General features: G+C 42.3%; 1 long non-coding RNA gene across 1 annotated transcript in view; it reads left to right on the top strand.

The window, feature by feature from the left end:
- The window catches only part of LOC146856928 (uncharacterized), a 46,096-nt gene extending 27,783 nt beyond the window's left edge, over nt 1-18,313 (top strand). Inside the window, exons 2-3 of the long non-coding RNA XR_014979827.1 lie at nt 17,194-17,281; nt 17,765-18,313. This is a non-coding gene — a long non-coding RNA (uncharacterized LOC146856928). The remainder of the gene's footprint in view (nt 1-17,193; nt 17,282-17,764) is intronic.
- The last annotated feature ends 329 nt before the right edge of the window (nt 18,314-18,642 follow it).

Below are 18,642 nucleotides of genomic sequence, written 5' to 3'. Positions count from 1 at the left end.
ATGGTGTAGAAAGGGTTTTAAGGCCTTGTTGTCTCCCTTGCTCTAATAAAAATGTATCTGATATGATACCTCCTGCTCTTATTCTTGCTGTCAGGTTGTGGTAGAATGACATTATCATTCTGATGAGACAATGGCCAAGTTTGAACTTTTCCAGGAACAATTTTCAGTAACTCCAGTCAACTTTGTTGAATGCTTTTTCTGCGTCAAGGGTAATTTCAACTGTTGGGGATTTTGAGAACTTTGATACTTCTACGATATGGCATAATATACGTGTATTACCACTAGATAGCCTGTTCTTCAAGAACTCGACCAGGGAATGTTGGATGAGTTTAGAGATTTATTTTCTAAGTCTGGTTGAGATTATTTTGGAATATATTTTAATAGTCAAGATTAACCAAGGAGATTGGTCTGTATTGTTTTATGAGTAGGGTATCCTTCCCATCTTTTGGGATAACAGTGATAATGGCTTTAGTAGGGGTACCAGTGACACTGAGTTAGCAAAGTGAGTGAAGGGGTTTTCTAGAGGTTGGATAATTGATGAAGAGAATGCCTTAAAAGCTGTATGGTATACCCCTCTGGTCCAGGGGCCTTGCCAAACTTTAGTTTCCTAATGAAGTTGGCTATTTCTTGTTTTGTTGATCGCTTTAAATTCCTCATCTGTAAACTTAGATAAATTATCATTTTTAGGCTAGTCTATACATTTCTTGTGGTCTAGCAAGGTGTTAGCTTTGCATAAGGGCTGGTAGAAATCATTGAAGATCTCTGAAATTTGAGTAGGGATAGTATGCACCACTCCTTGTTCGTCTTTAATAGAATTGATGACAAATTTCTTTAGCTTTTATTTTAAGTATGATAAACTTTTACCCACTTTATTGGTTTCACATGGGCAATACTTTTCTGTTTGTTGATCCATATACCCACTCTTGTAAATACGATTTTATTGTATTCATATTTTTTATGAGTGCTCCCTTTTGCCCAACCCCAACATATCCAACAGGAATGGCGAGAGGAGAAAACGCTCCTCCACTGCAATATTATAAAAATATAGGTCATTAAGTAATGCCCGCATGTGCATAAAACTGAACATGTTTAGCTATGCATGTATAATGTAAATGAAGAGAAACAGGATAAAACGTCAGTTGGCTAAGTGCACATTTAGAGGATGTACATTCCTACGAAGAACTAAAGTGCTATTGGGTGAAAAGACATGCCAGGAGTATCATCATACCACCCTCTCAAAATGAGAAGAAGTCTGGTGAATCCTGAGTAGATCAGTGCTAAGTATCCATGCGCCCTTCAACTGAGATTCCTGTTAAGGAGGTAATGTACCTGTAGTGCGCAAGAAAAAAGGAAAAGTCATGAGAGAAATTCTGTAGTGTTCTTCCTGTTGCTCTTCAGAACACATGCAGTATTATCTCCTGCCTCTCAGAGTTGCTGTGAGTAGTTTTCAAGCCGCGTACCCTCAAGCTGAGGAGACGTTCAAAGGAGTAAAGTATCTATCAACATTTTTTGACAAAACAAGAGTCTTTTTAAGCCTCACAACCTTGCTCTTCTCTGCCGCTAGACTGACACTCAATTCTTCATGAAAGTGACATTTTGTTTGTTCAGCTGTACTTTGAAACGTCCTTAGTGAGAAAAACTTTAAAAAGCAAAGTAAAGTATTTTACCTGAAGATCCAGGATGTTTATTCTTCTCGCTCTATTATTATTTGGAGGAAAATTACAAAACAAACAGAAATCTTACACTATAATTCAATCAGTTTTTCCAACCTAATTTCCTCACATATATATATATTCACTAAAACAAATAAAGGTCACAGGAACGTTATAGTTAGGGTCAGATTTTACTCCTACAAAACCAGAGAAATTCAGCCATTATAGTTACTTGAGTTAACTATATCTCGTGCCCCTGCAATGCACTGATTATGACCTCTCATATTACATCACTCATGACATGGTCAGTGACATCACTGATGATATCTCAAATGACATCAGTGATGACATCAGTGATGACATCATCCACAGAATTTCTGACCCACTCACTCACAGCCCTATAGAATCTTTTATACGCCCACTCCCACACAACGATTCACATATCTATTCACAGAGCCATACCAGTACTTACGCATCCACGCACTGATTCATAGAACTACACACACATCCACTCTGTCACCCACACTACTACTCATGCACCCACTCACTCACTAATACAGCCATTGTCATATCCCCTCATATACCCATACAGTCACTCATACATTGAGTGAGTCAGCCATAGAACTACTCATACACCTAGACACTCACCCATACAGTCAATCACACAGCAACTTACTCACCCAAGCAGTTACACACACAACCACTTGCTTACTCATACAAATAGTAACACATACTCCCTCACTTATACAATTAGTGACAGAAGCACACACTCATCCATATAGCCACGCTCATATTTACTTTCTCACGCAAACAGTCACTCATATACCAGATCACTCACCTATACTGCCTTTCACATACCCAGTTACTCATCCATTCTGACACACACTCAATCTCCGACACAGCCATACAGACACTTACTCACCCGTACAGCTTCTCAGACATGCACACAGTACCTCATACGGCCCCTGGATCACCCACTCACTAATCCATACAGGCAGTTAGACACCTCCTCACCCACATGGACACTCAAAGAACCATAGAGGTAGTCAGGCAACCAATCAATCAATCACCCATATAGCCATTCATGTACCCACTAACACACTCATACACCCACCTAGACATCAACAGATACACTCATTTACACAACCAATCACTCACCTATTTAGTCAATCATGCACCCACTGAGTCATCCATACAGACCCTCATACACCCCCTGATTCACTAGTACACCCTAGTATATATATTTAACACTCATAAACTTTTTTCACGTTTGCAGAGTGATGGAGAAAGGGGCCGTGTCCTCTGATGTCTTCTCACCAATCTACCTGTGTGGGTCTTACTGGAGGTAACAGGAGGGCAAGTTGGGCCCAAGGACCCTCAAGACCCAAGGGAACTTAATTCCCCAACTAGTAGTGCTAGGAGTGTTCCTCATATTTAGATAGTCAACTTATTTTCACGTGCCTCGAAAAGGGAGATGGTATTGAAGCTGTTACTTATCTTTTGTTCTGCCTAGATTACATGTCAAACAATTACCAGAAAGGACACTGAGAATAACAAGGTAACTTTGCAGGAATTGCTAAGTGTTTTCCACTATAATACACCCCGGTATATTTTTTTAAAATATCCAGATGTGTAGGCCCCTCAGCAAAGAAGGACAATATCTAAATATGAATTAGATCTTGCAGAACCTACCATTGAGCATGAAGAAAAAGCAATGATGAACATTAAGATTGATTAAATGACATTAGTAAGTGTTAGAAGAGGGGATGTGGAAAACAACTTATTGCAGGTTCTATTTTGTGACACCTAATGACCTTACAGAACATCTGAAGATGTGATGACTTGTGCTGAGTTTGCAATGATCCAATGCCTTGAAAAATAAAGGATGTCTTGAAACTATGAGTGTACTGAGGATTTACTTCAGTTGCAGAACATTTGATAAGCCAATATCCAAATGTAGCTAAAAGTCTGTTGTTGGTTCATGAGTGGATAAATATTTGGAAATTCCCAACTCCGGGCGATGTCTGATTGGCTGTTATTTGTACAAGATGTATCAAAGGTATGAAAACCCAGGTGAATATTAGAGAGGCTGTCCTCATGGAAATGTGTAACATAAAACTACCACACCTTGTACTTGTTTTATTTATTTATTAATAGGCTTCTACACAATGATAAATCCTAGAGTTTTGGGCTCTCAGCGACCACAAACTAGTCTGTTTACGCCAAGATTGTGCTTCCCATGGTGACTGCCAACATGAAGTTCTGGCCAAAATGACTCTTCATGCTATAGCATCTACCAGAGACAACCAGCAACACCAGATCTGCACCTTGCGTTACAGCATGGACAGACTGTGGTGACCGCAAATGGGAATCTCCAGCAACGACTGTTGATGATGCCTGACAGGTCCTTTTGCGCTACAATGACAACCATCCTCAACGCCCGGCCTGCTATCCATGCTACAGCAATGACCATCTGTAGTAAGGGCCGGCTTTAGCATTGGTGGTGCCCAGTGCAACAATGTTTTTTGGTGCCCCACAATAACCACCTCCCCCACTAATTCCCTTCTTACCACCCTTTAACAGTCTCCATAACCACTCTCTCTCAGATGCATTTAATTAATTTTATAGCGTCACTCATAAAAGTGAAGGGTGTCAGAGCACTTTACAGAACACACAATTACAAAGAGACTATCAATCATAGGTGTGTATATCAGTGTATATGAAATGTTACATAAGAAGACAGAGGACAAAAAGGGGTGGATTCACATGTCATCCATACAGGTAGGCAGTAGAGTTGAACAGTACTTGGTCTGGAGAATCACAAACTCTGAATTGAAAATGTCACACAATGGATTCAGGCTCACTTTATTAACAAGAACTGATTGGAACCCAAATTAACCCTTTTTTGCAGTCTGGGAGGAGAATCCATTCGCTCTATTCTATACCTTGAAGTCTGCACGCAGTTCTTTGATGTCAGTTAATAGTTTCTGACAAAAGCGGTAGCCCACTGACCTGTTTACATTACATTCACTTTGTGATCTGCATGGTACATGTTCTTTGCAGCAGGCATATTAAACCTCTGCGCTACCTTACCATGAATCAAAACTTCCACAAGTCAAAACTTTTACTAGACAAAACTCCGATCTCGCCAGGAAGAACATTAATCGCCTGAGTTTTTTTGACATTTTCATTACTGTCTGAAAATTGTTGGAGGACACTGAATGCGAGAGAAGGTGCTTTTAAGCATAAAATAAACTAGCAAACAGGCGCCCCCATGCCAAGTCAGCACCCAGAGCGGTGGGACCGTTCGCATCGCCCTAGAGCCAGCCCTGTCTGTAATGCTCTCCCTGCTCCTTGTGGCCTCCTACACCTTGAACGGAACTCTTCAAGCTCATTTTTAGAGGGTTAAATCTTCAGCATGACCAACCTGTTACCTGCATATGACCAGCACTCCATCGCTGTTGGCCTGAACTTGTGAATTTCACCCAGTCTCACACAGCGAGATACCCACTAGTGGCGAATTCTGATTTAGGCTGTATACTTAACTAAAGTATTGAAAATTGCATTTGTTTTGAAATGGGTTCAAATCATTTATTACATTTTAATCTATTTTTCTAAATTGGTGTGGCATTTTTCTTGTCTTGTGTTTTTACTTTATTGTTGTTTGTGTGCTGCAGAAATACTTTACATATTGCCTCTAAGTTAAGCCTGAATGCTTTTTTGCCAAGCTAACAGAGGATTAAGCACAGATTTTATTTCAGAGACTTGTGGTTCGTTGTGACAGGGTTTGTGACTGTTGCTTGAGAAGGGCTCACACTGCCTCAACCAACAACCGAAAGTAATCCCATTTGTGGCAGTCGTGGGATCCAGTATTTGTGTTTGTACAATGCCATACAGTGAAATTATGTAACATTAAAAACCCCTATAAATAATGTGGCACCAGGGTATTATTATTTTAATTCTCCTTGATTGCCTATTGTATGTGTTAGATTTGGGGGTCTCTAGTTGGCAGAGGTAGGTACCTTTGATCAAATAGGGACCCTTGCGTCTAGTCAGGATAAGGGGGGTACACTCCTAAAATAATCCCTGCTCAACACTTTGGTAGCTTGGCACGAGCAGACAGGTTTATCTCAGAGGCAGTGTGTAAAGCATTTGTGAACACATACAGTAACCCGGTGACAACACAACAGATGGGCCCCACACAAGTTGTAGCATAAAAATAAGTATTTTTATATAGACTTATCACAAGACCATAAACGACAAAAATCCACAATACTGTACTTTAAAAATGGTAGAAATAGCTCAGTTCTCTTAAGATGTAGAATGCAACACTTTGAGTTCAATGTACCTTAGAATGCGTAATGCTATACAACAAAAGTGTTGCAGGGAAGGTGATGCGTCGCTTCCTTACACGCAAGAAAGGTGATGCGTCGGGTCCCTACTGATGCGTAGGGGATGCGTCGGTTCTTCTCTGCAAGGGAGGTGATGCGTTGGTTTCTTACTGCGCTTCTGTGGCGATGCGACCCGCAACGCCGTGATGTGATGAAGATCCGGTGAGATGAAACAAAGATGGTGTCTTCTTCTTGATGCAACACGGTGCGTGCACACCCGACAGCCGTGCGGCGACTCAACGATTCTTCTGAGCCGCGACAGGCCCTGCGACACGCTTCCCAGTGATGCGGCGGCATCTGATGCAACGTCGATCCTTTTTCTCCAGCGATGTGAGGCGCTTCGGTGATGCGATGTGACAGCGGCTGCAACACGCCTCTCCGTAGATGCAGCGGCATCTGATGCGACGTTGAGCCTATTCTCTGGTGATGCGACAACAGCGGCTGCAGTGGCGACACGCTTCTTCTTCGTGAGTCGCGCTTCCAGGTCCTTGCGACACGCAGTCCCTCAGAAAGCCCAACACAACCGCAGGCACTTCCAAAAAACTCTTGGGGAGCTGGTTGGTGAAGTCTGTTGTTCCTGAGACTTCAGCAGGAGGAATACTCTATCTCAAGCCCTTGGAGATCCTTCACAAGTTGAATGAAAGGTGCACAAAAGTCCTTTCTCTTCTCTTTGGCAGTCAGGCAACCACTGCAGGCCAGTCCCTCAGGCTTAGGGATAGTCTCTCCTCAGTCTCTCTGGTTCCTCTCCTCAGCAAAGGTTTCTTCTTGTTTCCCAAAAGTGATCTAAAGTTCTAGGGTCTAGGTCCCCCTTTTTAAACACAGTTTCTCTTTGTTCTCTAAAGGCAGAGAGGCCTTTGCCTAGTTCAAACCAGTTCTGGTCAGTCCCTGAGCACTTTGTTGAGAAGACTCCTTCTTTCCTTTCACAGTGTAGGCCAGGGATATCAGACGTACCACAGGAGGTGGAGCCATCATTGTGGAAGGAAGGCACAGCCCTAGTCAGGTCACAGGTGCAACTCCTCCCACCCATCTACATGCAGATCTCTCTATTCAGCCCTGTGCTGACTCACCCTGTCTCCTGGAATCCCCCAGCCCCTGTCACTCAAACTCCAGACAAGGAATACACAACCTAGCAGAGGCAGGCTTGGATAGTTAGGCAAGAAAATACCTACTTTCTAAAAGTGGTATTTTCAAACACAGAATGTTAAAACCAACTTCACTAAAAGATGTATTTTATCATTCTGAGTTCAGGCATTCTGAACTCGAATTTCTACCTAATTTCCTGAGTCAGTTAGGATTATAAGATGTTATAATCAAACTGCCCATTCTGGCCTATGGGGAACAGGTAGCCTTGCAGTAGTGAAAAACGAAAGTGGCTGTAATTCACTACTAGGACATGCCACACACACCGGGGCATGTCCTACCTTAAACCTACTATGCACCCTGCCCTGGGGCCTACCATAGGGTTGACTAATATGCAGAAAAGGGAAGGTTTAGTGACTGGCAAGTGGGTGCACTTTACAGGCTGCTTCTGTGGGTGGCACAACCAGTGCTGCAAGCCCACTAGCAGCATTTGGATTTACAAGCCCTGGGCACACTCAGTGCACTGTACTAGGGTTTGACAATTAAATCAAATCAGCCAATCATGGAGTCACTAATCCATACATCAATATACCATAGGGAGCACTTGCACTGCGGCACTGGACAGCAGTGGCACAGTGCCCAAAGCATCTATAACCAGCAAAAACACACGAGGCAACGGCGAAAAAATGGAAGGGAGACCCACGCCAAGGTGCCAGGTCTAACAGTATGCTATTACAAACCCACTCTCAGTCTACCTTACTGTCTGCGTCTGTTTCCCTACATGCAAGGATGGGGCTTGAGCTAAGCATCCTGGAGAGCTACACTGCATCTGAGCTCAGGAATTTCTGCAAAGACAGGGGGTCCCAGCCAGAAGGAGCTCCAATAAAGATGTGTTCCATAAGGCCCTCTGAGCCTTTTAGGAGGCCCACCAGATGCTAGGTGCCTCAGAGTATGATAGGAGGCAATGGGGAACCTTGGGAGACAAATCTGGACACAAACCTGGAGCTGCAGTACCCAGAGCAAGATAAAACGCACTCCTAGGAGCAGACCCCTTTGTCAGGACGGAGAGGAGTTTTTCTGCCAGTAGTCTGCCACCAGAAGAGCTAGAGGACAGAAAGGCAGTGGGGAACTCAAAATGCCACCCATCTGCCCCTGGGGCACAGAGAGCCCACTAGAAGCCAGTGATTTTTTTTTAATATGCGGTGGGGGCAGCCCACCATAGGCATGGTTATTCCCACACACCAGCGAAAGGGGGCAATAGTTTTTGTGCCCCTGGGGGAAAATTGGGGTAATTACGCCTGATCTGCCCTCAGGCAGGAGCGGAAGCAAGCCTACTAGATGCCAGGAAATTGTTTTTTTTTTCAAATATGGGGTGAGGCTGCCCCTCATGCACATTGCCATGCCCCCACGTAAATGGGGCTACAGTCTTTCTGCCCTTTTCTGGGTAGATGGGGTAATTACCCCAATATGCCCCCCGAAGTGCAGAAAGAACACTGTCTGGTAACAATATAGATTTTAAATAAAATAATGGTGTGGGTCTTTCCCAGCCTAACATCTGGCCCCACCCTCACCCCTAAAATCTCAACAGTCTTTCTGCTCCCCTGCAGACTAAAACTTATCATCCCAAGAGCAAGCGAGAGGACATTTGATTTTTTATGGGTGTTGTTTTTACATATATGCCAGGAGAGTGCGCTTAACTCCCAGCATCATTCTACCTGCAATGACGAATGGCTGCACATTTTAGGCTTGAGTTGGCTGCAATCTGGAAAACCTACCAGTCCCATGCAGTTCTGAAAACTAGACATCTGGGAGAGTCCAGGTTGGCTCACGTGCATCCCACACCATTTTCTTAACTGCATTGCCTTGCAAACATCAAATGTTGGCTTAAAACACTAATTATGCTTACATTTCTGTGCAGGAACACATTTGGAATCTCTGGAAAGCCACAAATTTCCTACCAGAAGGCATTTCTCCTCACTTGTGTGGGTGGGCCTGCGGACCTTGACACAAAAGGCCCTAAAGTGCTATGTGGAGAGATCATCAATAAGGATAACTGCACAATTTGGGCCGTGCTTGGCCGCCACCAATGAAAACCTACGAATCAAAGACATTTCTGAAAAGTAGGCAAACTGGGGATTCCTGGGTGTTTTTTTTACCCACAGTGCCCTGCAAACCTTAAACTTTGCCTGGAATCATGCATTCTCTTTACATTTCTGTGATGGAAACTTCCTGAATCCGCAATAATCCACAAAATTCCTATCACCCAACATGCCCAACTTGTGCCACTAAAATCGACAGGAACTGATCAAACCGAGGTCAATGAGAGTCCCCTTGTAAGGGCTCCGATTGACCTTGGTGTGATTTTTAATGTCATGGGCAATTGTCCCAGCCACACAAGCAGTGCAGCGTTCTTATTGGCACAAGTGGGATACCGCTGGGTCACAATAATTTTGTGGAATCCTTTGGCTTCCTGAAGTTTCCATCACAAGAAATGTAAGGAAAATATGTGCTTTCAGGCAATGTTTGAGGTTTTCCAGGAATTCTGGGTAAGAAATCTTGGTGAGAAACTTGTAAGTCACCCAACCCTGGATTTCCCTAGGTGTCTAGTTTTAAAAAATGAATAGGTTTGCTAGGGTTCCCTAGGTGCCGACTGAGCTAGGACTCACTATCAACAGCTACCCACTTTACAAAAAAGGGGACGTTATGAGTGGAAAAATGTGATGTATCCATGTTGCGTTTTGAGCTGTGTCATGTCGCGGGCACTAGGCCTACCTACAAGAGTGAGATACCATTTTTATTGGAAGACTTAGGGGAATGCTGGGTTGGAAGGAAGTTTATGGCATCCCGCATAGTCAACAACTTTCCATCACAGTAATGTGAGGAAAACGTGTTTTTTAAGTCAAAGTTTGAGGTTTACAAGGGAGTCTGGGTTAAGCACCCAGATGAGAGCCACACAAGGCACACCAACATAGACTCCCATAGTGGTCTAGTTGTCAAAAAAGTCAGGTTTTCTAGGTTCCCCTAGGTGCAACTTGGGCTCGAATGCACAGCTACTCCCTTTTGCGGAAGAGGTGTGGCGCAGCGCCAGGGTGCCTGACTCCGGACCGCAGGGTTCACGGTTCGATCCCCGGCGCCGGCAGCAAGGTCAGCCCAGCACCATGTGACTATGGGCAATAGCTCGCTTGATCTTCCCGAGGGCCCCCAGCGCTGGGAAACCACATTGGAGGTAGCTGTGCGCTTTACAAATTCAAGGTTATTATTATAATTATTATTTGCAAAACAATTTGTCAGTTTTAAGTGGGAAAATATGATGTATCCATGTTGCTTTTTGGACCATTTTATGATGCAGGCACTAGGCCTATGCCCACCAGTAAGGTACCATTTTTATAAGAAGACATGCGCGAGCATGGAATAATATAATTTTTGTTATTACCAAATGGATTTTTATGCACTTGTGCCTTCCAAATGTAATTCACACAACAGAGCCGCTGAGCCGTAGGGGTTTAGGTTTGGATGACCTTTTGGTACATCATATTGGAAAATCACTTTGTGGGAGAGCATGCTGTTTTGTTTTTTAGTTTAGATACCTCCACAGTCAAACATGGCACTTGAACAGGGATTAGCCTTTGACGAGGAATTAGTCCAAGAAATCTTAGATGGACCTTCATTACTGGGAGAAACAACTATAAATCAGGTCTTGACCCAGGGTGAAGGATGGGATACTCTAATAGAGCTTAGGAAAACACATGTGAAGGCCATTTTACATGGGGCAGTACTCACTGAATATCTGAGGGCCAATGCTGCACCTAGAGGCTTATTGGTGACCAAGGAACCCCTTATCTTCCTGGAAGATCCGTCTTTCAGGAAGGACTGGGCTTTAATTGCATGGAAATGCACGAGAGATTGGTTAGTCCTTATTATAACAACAGCTAAAAGAATGGCAGACACACTGCTCATACAGATACAGAACAGTGAACAGGGACTTAGGGCCAGTGTGGTGTTGGCCACATATAAGAGAATATTAGAGGAAACAAACATAGAAATAGGAGACTACAAGGACTACCTATTACAATCTAAGATTTCAAAATTACAGAAGGACCTAAAAAAAAATTCAAAAGAAAAAATCTATCCGACAGAAGAATATGTTCAGAGGAAATTGGAAGAAGCTAAGAAGGGACAGCAGGGAGACCGTAGGAGTTCATACTCCATGAGCTAGAATAGTGATGGAAGCGAATTTGACAACAGACCAAGGAGGAAGGGGCATGGTAGAGGCAGAGGTAGAGGACAGTATCAAGGTCAGGGGTTTAATTTCAACCCTCTGTACCATAATTATCCAGGCCAAGGATTTGGTTGGCCCTCAATGTATCTACCCTATCCACCCATGCAGGGCCCGAATAATATTCAGAATTTCCCACAGTTACCTGGTTCCCCTTTTTTAGGCGGAGGCAGCGGCCGGGGCAGGGGGAAACAAAGAGGTACCATGGGGGTCCAGTGGGAAGATCTCAATCAGAGAGTAACTCGGAGCATGGCACGGGACCCAATGCTGAGTACCAGCAGGGTCGCGACCTAGTGATGAATCTCACAGACCTCCCTTTGACGTCAGCCCAAACAAGGGTGCTAAATAAAGGTTTGGGTTTTGTACCTACCAACACCATGGATAGTTTTAGGGTACGCCAGAAACTCTCAGATTTTTTCAGAACAGTGAGATTAAATTAAAAGATCGAGAAGATAGAACTGAAAAGAAAGGGGATACTGATTTCCGTCCCAAGTCTACCTTCACTCCTATGAATTCGGTATTGCCACAGGAAGTTGTTACTTTCGAGAGAGCAGTGGTTTATGACATAGAGAAACTAGGAAAAAATCAAAGGCATCCCTACAAGAATATCACAAGAGAAGAAAGGGAAGCCCTAGAAGAATTAAAGAACAATCAAAATGTAACTATAAAGCCCGCCAATAAGGGTGGAGCTATAGTTATTCAAATGAAAGAAGTGTATGAACAGGAGTGCAGAAGATTATTGAGTGACAAGAGGAATTATAAGATTCTCCAAACCGATCCTACACCAGGATTAAAGAGAGAAATTGGCATTGTCATAGAGGAAGCCCTGAGCAATGACTGGATAACAGAACAAGAGGCTGTTTTTACATAAGAAAGATCCTGTTACACCAGCATTCTACACTCTACCAAAAGAACATAAAGTAACCAGACCACCACCAGGAAGACCTATTGTGGCTGGTATAGGCTCTATACTTGAGCCCTTGTCACAGTTTTGTGACTTTTTCTTTAAACGTTTGGTTCAGAGTAGGAGGGTATACCTTAAGGATACAACTGAAGTACTCAATTTCCTCAGTGACATGGTTTTTAATCCTGATGAGGAATATTTGGTGGGATTGGACATAGAATCCCTGTATACCAATTTTCCGCAACTAGAAACTTTGAGGATGGTAGAGGACCTCTTGTTCGAATTGCACTGGCAATATCAGACCCCTAGACCATTTATTTTACATCTGGCTGAATTAACTCTGACAAGGAACTTCTTTGAGCTCAAGGGAGTTCTCTCTTTGCAGACCCATGGTACTTCAATGGGTAGTGCATTTGCACTGAATCTAGCGGGTTTGTCTGTGGCCGCCTTTGAGCAAAAACATATCTTTGGCTCTGAAAATCCATGGACCCATAATATATGGGTTTGGAAACGGTTTATAGATGACGTCCTCCTCATTTGGAGGGGAAATGAGGCCTCTATAAATTATTTTATGCAATGGTTGAATGCACAAAATCCTTTCTTGCACTTCACCACTACTATCATCAAGGATAGTCTCCCCTTTTTGGATTTGGTTATTTTTCCTAAGGAGGGTAAACTGTAAACAAGAGTTCACCATAAACCCACGGATAAGAATGGTCTCTTTCACTTTGGGAGCTTCCATCCTAGATCTTTGAGGGAGAATCTCCCTGTGGGTCAGTTCCTGCGGCTTCGCAGGAACTGTTCAGAACCGGATGAATTCAGGGCAGAGGCCACCTGCTTAGCAGGAAAATTAGATGACAGAGGCTATCCGAACCAAATTATCAGGAGGGCACACAAGGCAGCATGGAATTTCCCTATAGGGGCTTTACTGGACAAAGTAAAGAGACCAACAAGAAACAACGCTATTTGTGTCACAACGTTTAATACATCCTCTACGGCCATCAAACGGATCATCCTAAAACATTGGCGCATTTTGAATTCCAGTGGCCTAAAACTTGAGAAACCCCTCTTCTCATTTAGGAGAAGTCAAAACATTAAGGTCCAATTGGTACATTCCCGTTCACGCAACAGCGCCCGAGGGGATCCTCGTGTGGCTGGGCTTCTGACACCTGTCACGGGGCACACACGGTGTGGTTCATGTGATGTTTGTTCATTGATGAAGAATACAAAAGAGGTAGATGTGGGTCTGAAATATCTTTGGCAACAGCGAGTACACACGAACTGTAAATCTTCCAATGTTATCTACATGATCAAGTGCCCGTGTAACCTGATTTATGTCGGGATGACTTGCAGAAAGGTAAAAGTGAGGATTATGGAGCATAGGAGTAATATCCGATGTTCCAGGACTAACACATGCCTCACACTACACTTTGCTGAGAAAGGGCACACAGTACAGGACATATATTGGGCTGTACTTGATAAACCCTCTTTTGCACCATCTACGAGGGATTTATCACAAGCCCTCTTCATACGGGAGCAGAAGTGGCTGTCCCGCACTAAGAGCCATGTAATAGGGCTTAACGATGAAATACCGTGGTCAGCCCTGCGTAGAAAATGAGTTGGACCTTAACAAGTAGGTCTCCCTCCAATAATCCCCAAATCTATTGAGTGTGAGAGTTGAGGAGTATTATAAAAAGAGTACTCTATTGACTTTTGAATAGCTAGTAGCACTCGTGAAACTTGGAAAGAGAGCCAAGAACAACCCTCTGATACATATATGGTTTTGGGTTGTACCTTTGTTGTTATATTCGACTGATATTTTAAATAACATTTGTTTGTTGCCATCATTAACTTTTAGCATATGTATCATAATACCATACACCCCCCTTTTTGCTTTTATTTTGGAGTATTTAGTGGGTTCATTAGCTTATAATTTGCACGTAATATGTGCTGTGTCCTTGAGTTGATTCCTGTTTTAGTGGACGCATAGCCTCTGCATTGTGGGGTTAGCGGTCTAGATCTTGATGTGGTGCGCGTTTCGTCAGACGCATGCACCACGTGATGAGAAGCGGAAGAGATATCGCAGGCAAGACGGACATCTGCGGTACCTACACGGCAGACACGAAAGACGAATTTCGGGTGTGGCGCACCACTCTTGATGAAGTAAGGAGGAGTTGGCCATAGATTTGAGGAGAATAGACCTAGATTACATCTCATTTGAAGGCGTACATGTTATACGTTTGAATAAAAGAATGGGTCATTGACCGAGGTAATAAGTTCTACTTGGGTGCGATTCAGTTACCCCGCGCTGCTTACGGTCATACCCCACAGAGTCCTGCGCATCTAAATCGATGGTGTAGATGGGTACAGCAGACTGTTCCTCGGTGCTTGTATCACGAAATACGTGCATAGGGGATTGACATCCCGATGAATATCTTTATTAATAATAAGGGATGAGTGCTTTGAGTTGTGTGGGGAATTGGATATTTTCTTTACTGGGAATCCAACAAAGAAGTGAATATTTTGAGCAATTGAAACGGATTTCCTTCCTACAGTGTGTGACTACAGAGGGTCACCCTCTACTCCAGTGCCATTTTTAGCTTTCTACTTAATAAACTCGGTAAGATGTGCGGAGTGTTGTACATTGTGAGACCGAGATCCAGTGCACCTATAACCTAGACCTATGAGTACGATATGGGGCAAGGTGCCTTTATATCTTTTATACTATGTTTGATGGTGTGGAGTTTTTCATTACTTTCTTTCGTCAGCACGTTGCATCTTATTGAAAAGCATGTCATTAGTTTATATGGATATGGATCACAGATTATGTGAGAGATATATATACCACTGGAAGGGCCATTGATTGCCCGCAAAGTTATAAGGGTGGATTTTGCACCATTTATAAGACACCCTGGTCGCACCAATTGGGTGGTTTGTGAATGTATGAGAGTGTTTGAGAGCACACAACAATACGTTTTCTTTGTATTTTATTGTTGTTGTGGAAACAATTTGCTGTTATTGTTTAGTTTTTTATCTTTCAGTTCCAATTGGAAGCGTAGAGTTACAAATCACTCCAGACTCACAGGTGGAGTATAGCCCATCATAGTGGGCGGTGAGAGTTATGGAAAAGTAGCCTAGGGATCCAACTTGTCCTGATGAATGCCGGATAATAAGTTTTGAACCAGCAGAAACATGTTGACCGCTATGCAGAACGGAGGGGTGGTAAGCACCTAATTTACTCACATCACCATTATCCGATAGGTATATTTTTTTATATATACCTTTTTAACTCTGACTAGGGAGTCTAGGAAGAAAATTATTATAGAGATATCCTATAGCCAGATTTAAATTCACAAATTATCTGCACTATAGGACCCTGTTTTTTCCTTTTGTCTTTATCACTGTTGTATTGTTTACCCCTCTCTATTGCTCCGCCTCTAGCATTGGTTTTGTGCAGAGGCATCAGTAGCAGCCCTATGATGAAGCATGCCACAACTTGTTGTGGGTGAGGGCAGTTTTTACAGAGTAAGTGTGCTCTCTAAAATCTACTACATTTGCAAACATATATAGGCCGACTATTGGTTGCTCTACCTCTTTGTTTGTGTTTACCTTCCAAATGTAAGCCAGTGTGTAAGAAAGAAGACATTTTGAAAAATATCCTCTAAATCATATGCTCGTATGAGTTATCACAAATTCATAGATGTACAAATAACCATTGTTCCTAAATTTCATATCATGTGCCCATTTCAGAAATGCATATGTTACCATGATACCTATTTTTCACTCTACATACATTTCACCATATGGATTGGTCTATACTCAGTGCACAATAGAAAAACATTGTACGATGCAGCTCAGTTGGTTGGCTCTGCGTACCTTGAGTTCTTAGAGAGCCTGCAACCATACCCCATATCCAAAAGGGTCTAGCAAACATAATGGTACATTGCTTTTGTAAATTGGCCTTTGTGACAAAAACTTACAGATGAAAACATTCTCACAAATAGCTGTCTTTTTCCTTCTCGTTTTCAATATTTATTTATCTCAACAGTTAGTTTCTTTAGGAAAACCTTGAGGGATCTACACACATGACTCTTTACTGAATTTTGTCCAATTTTCTGAAATATATAGCCTTCCTGGGTCGCCCGTGGGTTTCATACTGGTTTCCACCACAAATTGAAAGTAGGTTGAAAGCACAAAAAAGGGAAAAATTGGCTATTTCTTTGAAAAATAAAAAAAATGTGGTCAAAAATTCGTTTTTTTGATTCAGCTCTGCATGTTCCTGAAAGCTGGGAAGATGATGACTTTAGCACATAAAACAGTTCGTTGATAAAAAAAACCACTTTTACATTTTATCCAGAGCACTTTTTTCCGATTTTTGCTCAAAAAACGAACATTTTGCTATTGTTAGCCATTTTCTCAGTCCCCTCCAGGGACATCTACAAATTCTGGGTACCGCTAGAATTTCCAAATGTTGCAAAAAAAAAGACACAAATTTGGTGTGGATACCTTACGTGGACAAAACGTTATGGATGCCTAAGCAAGAACTATCCCAAATAGCCAAAAATGGGCTCTGCAGTGTGTGTGGGTGGGAGGGTGGAAGGCCCAGCAGTTAAGGGGTTAAAAATAAAAAGGCAAATATAGTAGGAAAACGATAGATATATAAGAAGGGTAAATGCAAGAAAAGATAACACAGAGAAACCAAATGATGTGAACCCAAAATGGCTATCTGCTGTTGGCTGCATTTGAGAAAGGCAAAGGATCACGGTATAGCATGGTGTGTGCTTTATAGTGTGCTCAGCAGATGTGATTTATTAGAACATTACTTTCAGATACGTGATGTGAACATTCGTATTTCAGATACAAAGCTATGTCATGTATTTCCTCTGACAGTACTCCGCTGCGAGTCCGCTATGCTGAAAGAGATATATAAATTTGCCTGGTGGAATCCCCCAACACCAACACCAATCAGCCGCTGCAGGTAAGAGAAGTGGGGCCGGCTGGGGAGAATTTCGAGAAATGACTACGAAGGAAAATTCATTATTTATTTAATTTCCCCTTGTGGATTGCTTCATTGGTGTTTGTGCTGGAGCGGGTAGTACAACATTTTGTATACCCCCTCTTTCTGCATGTTTATATTAATCTGAATAATTAACTAATAGTAATCTTATTAATTGGTTTGCAGTGAAAGACTTATCAATCATATTAACAAAAGAATTACACGTGGGAATTGCACTTTGCATGGCTATATTAATTGTAAACTAACTTGTGTACGCATACTTATGGTAGAAAATTAGAATATTGCATGGTATATGTGATTTGTGCTTTATTAAGTGAGTATAAAATGCTTTGAGTGTTGCTTTTTGCTAGATAATTACTCACACATATGGGTATTAGCAAGGGGTTATTATTTTATTAGTCATTTCTATGTTTTAATTACGTTTTTGTGTTTCTTTTGCTTAAGTTGCCCATGTCGGCCTAGACAAGATGGCTGAACGAGACGTTAAACGTGACTGCCCCTGACAACACGAGGTTCTGGGTGAAGTGCGCAGGCGTCACCACCAGTAGCAGTGGCCTGGACCTGACCCCGGGAGAAGAAGCCTAGTCAAGGTCTCACCGGGAACTCCGCCAACGACAAGACAATAGACAATTTAAAAACCGGAACCAGCAAGTGCGATGAATTCATTATACAGACTTCATGAGAACTTTACCCCTCAAACCCAAGTTGACCAATCAGAACTTTCTAAAATCCCGATCTTGATACTTTTTGACATTATTTTCATTATAAAAGTAGGTAGGGATTTGAACTAAAAAAACTCGCTCTTCTTTGACAAACTCAATTTCCTGACGTTATGCTGACGGAGAGGATGGTGACACTGCTAGACAGTTGTTATCCTGAATCTTTGAGTGACTGAATTGCGACCTAACTTTGCTGAATAAAGATTTTTCCTCGACCTGACTGACTTAGAGGACGACTTTTAGCCAGATTAGGTAAATATAATGTTCTGCAATGCTGATGATGATTTCTAACGATTTTGCAATATTTCTTAGATAAAGAATATTTGATTAATTGACAAATGTGTTGTGTCGATTATTTAAAGCAGAGAATTTAGTTTAGTATGTAAGTGTAGGTAAATGATTGTGACACTAAACCTATAAAACAACTAAATGTTTCATTGCCTTATGAGGGGAATATTTTAGGATTGGAGTCAACGTATTTAGAGTAAGGTAAAGGTATTCCTTTCATGTCAGCGTGTGGAAGCTTATTCCTCTAGGGAAGCAGATCAATGGAGTGTGAGTATTGGTGTTATGGGCCCCACCAATGAATGTATTTGAGTGAAT

This window comes from Triturus cristatus, chromosome 3_2 (assembly GCF_964204655.1).
Source record: "Triturus cristatus chromosome 3_2, aTriCri1.1, whole genome shotgun sequence".
NCBI classification, from domain to species: Eukaryota; Metazoa; Chordata; class Amphibia; order Caudata; family Salamandridae; genus Triturus; species Triturus cristatus.
Note: the sequence above shows the minus strand (reverse complement) of the source record. Positions and strands in the feature narration are given on the sequence as shown.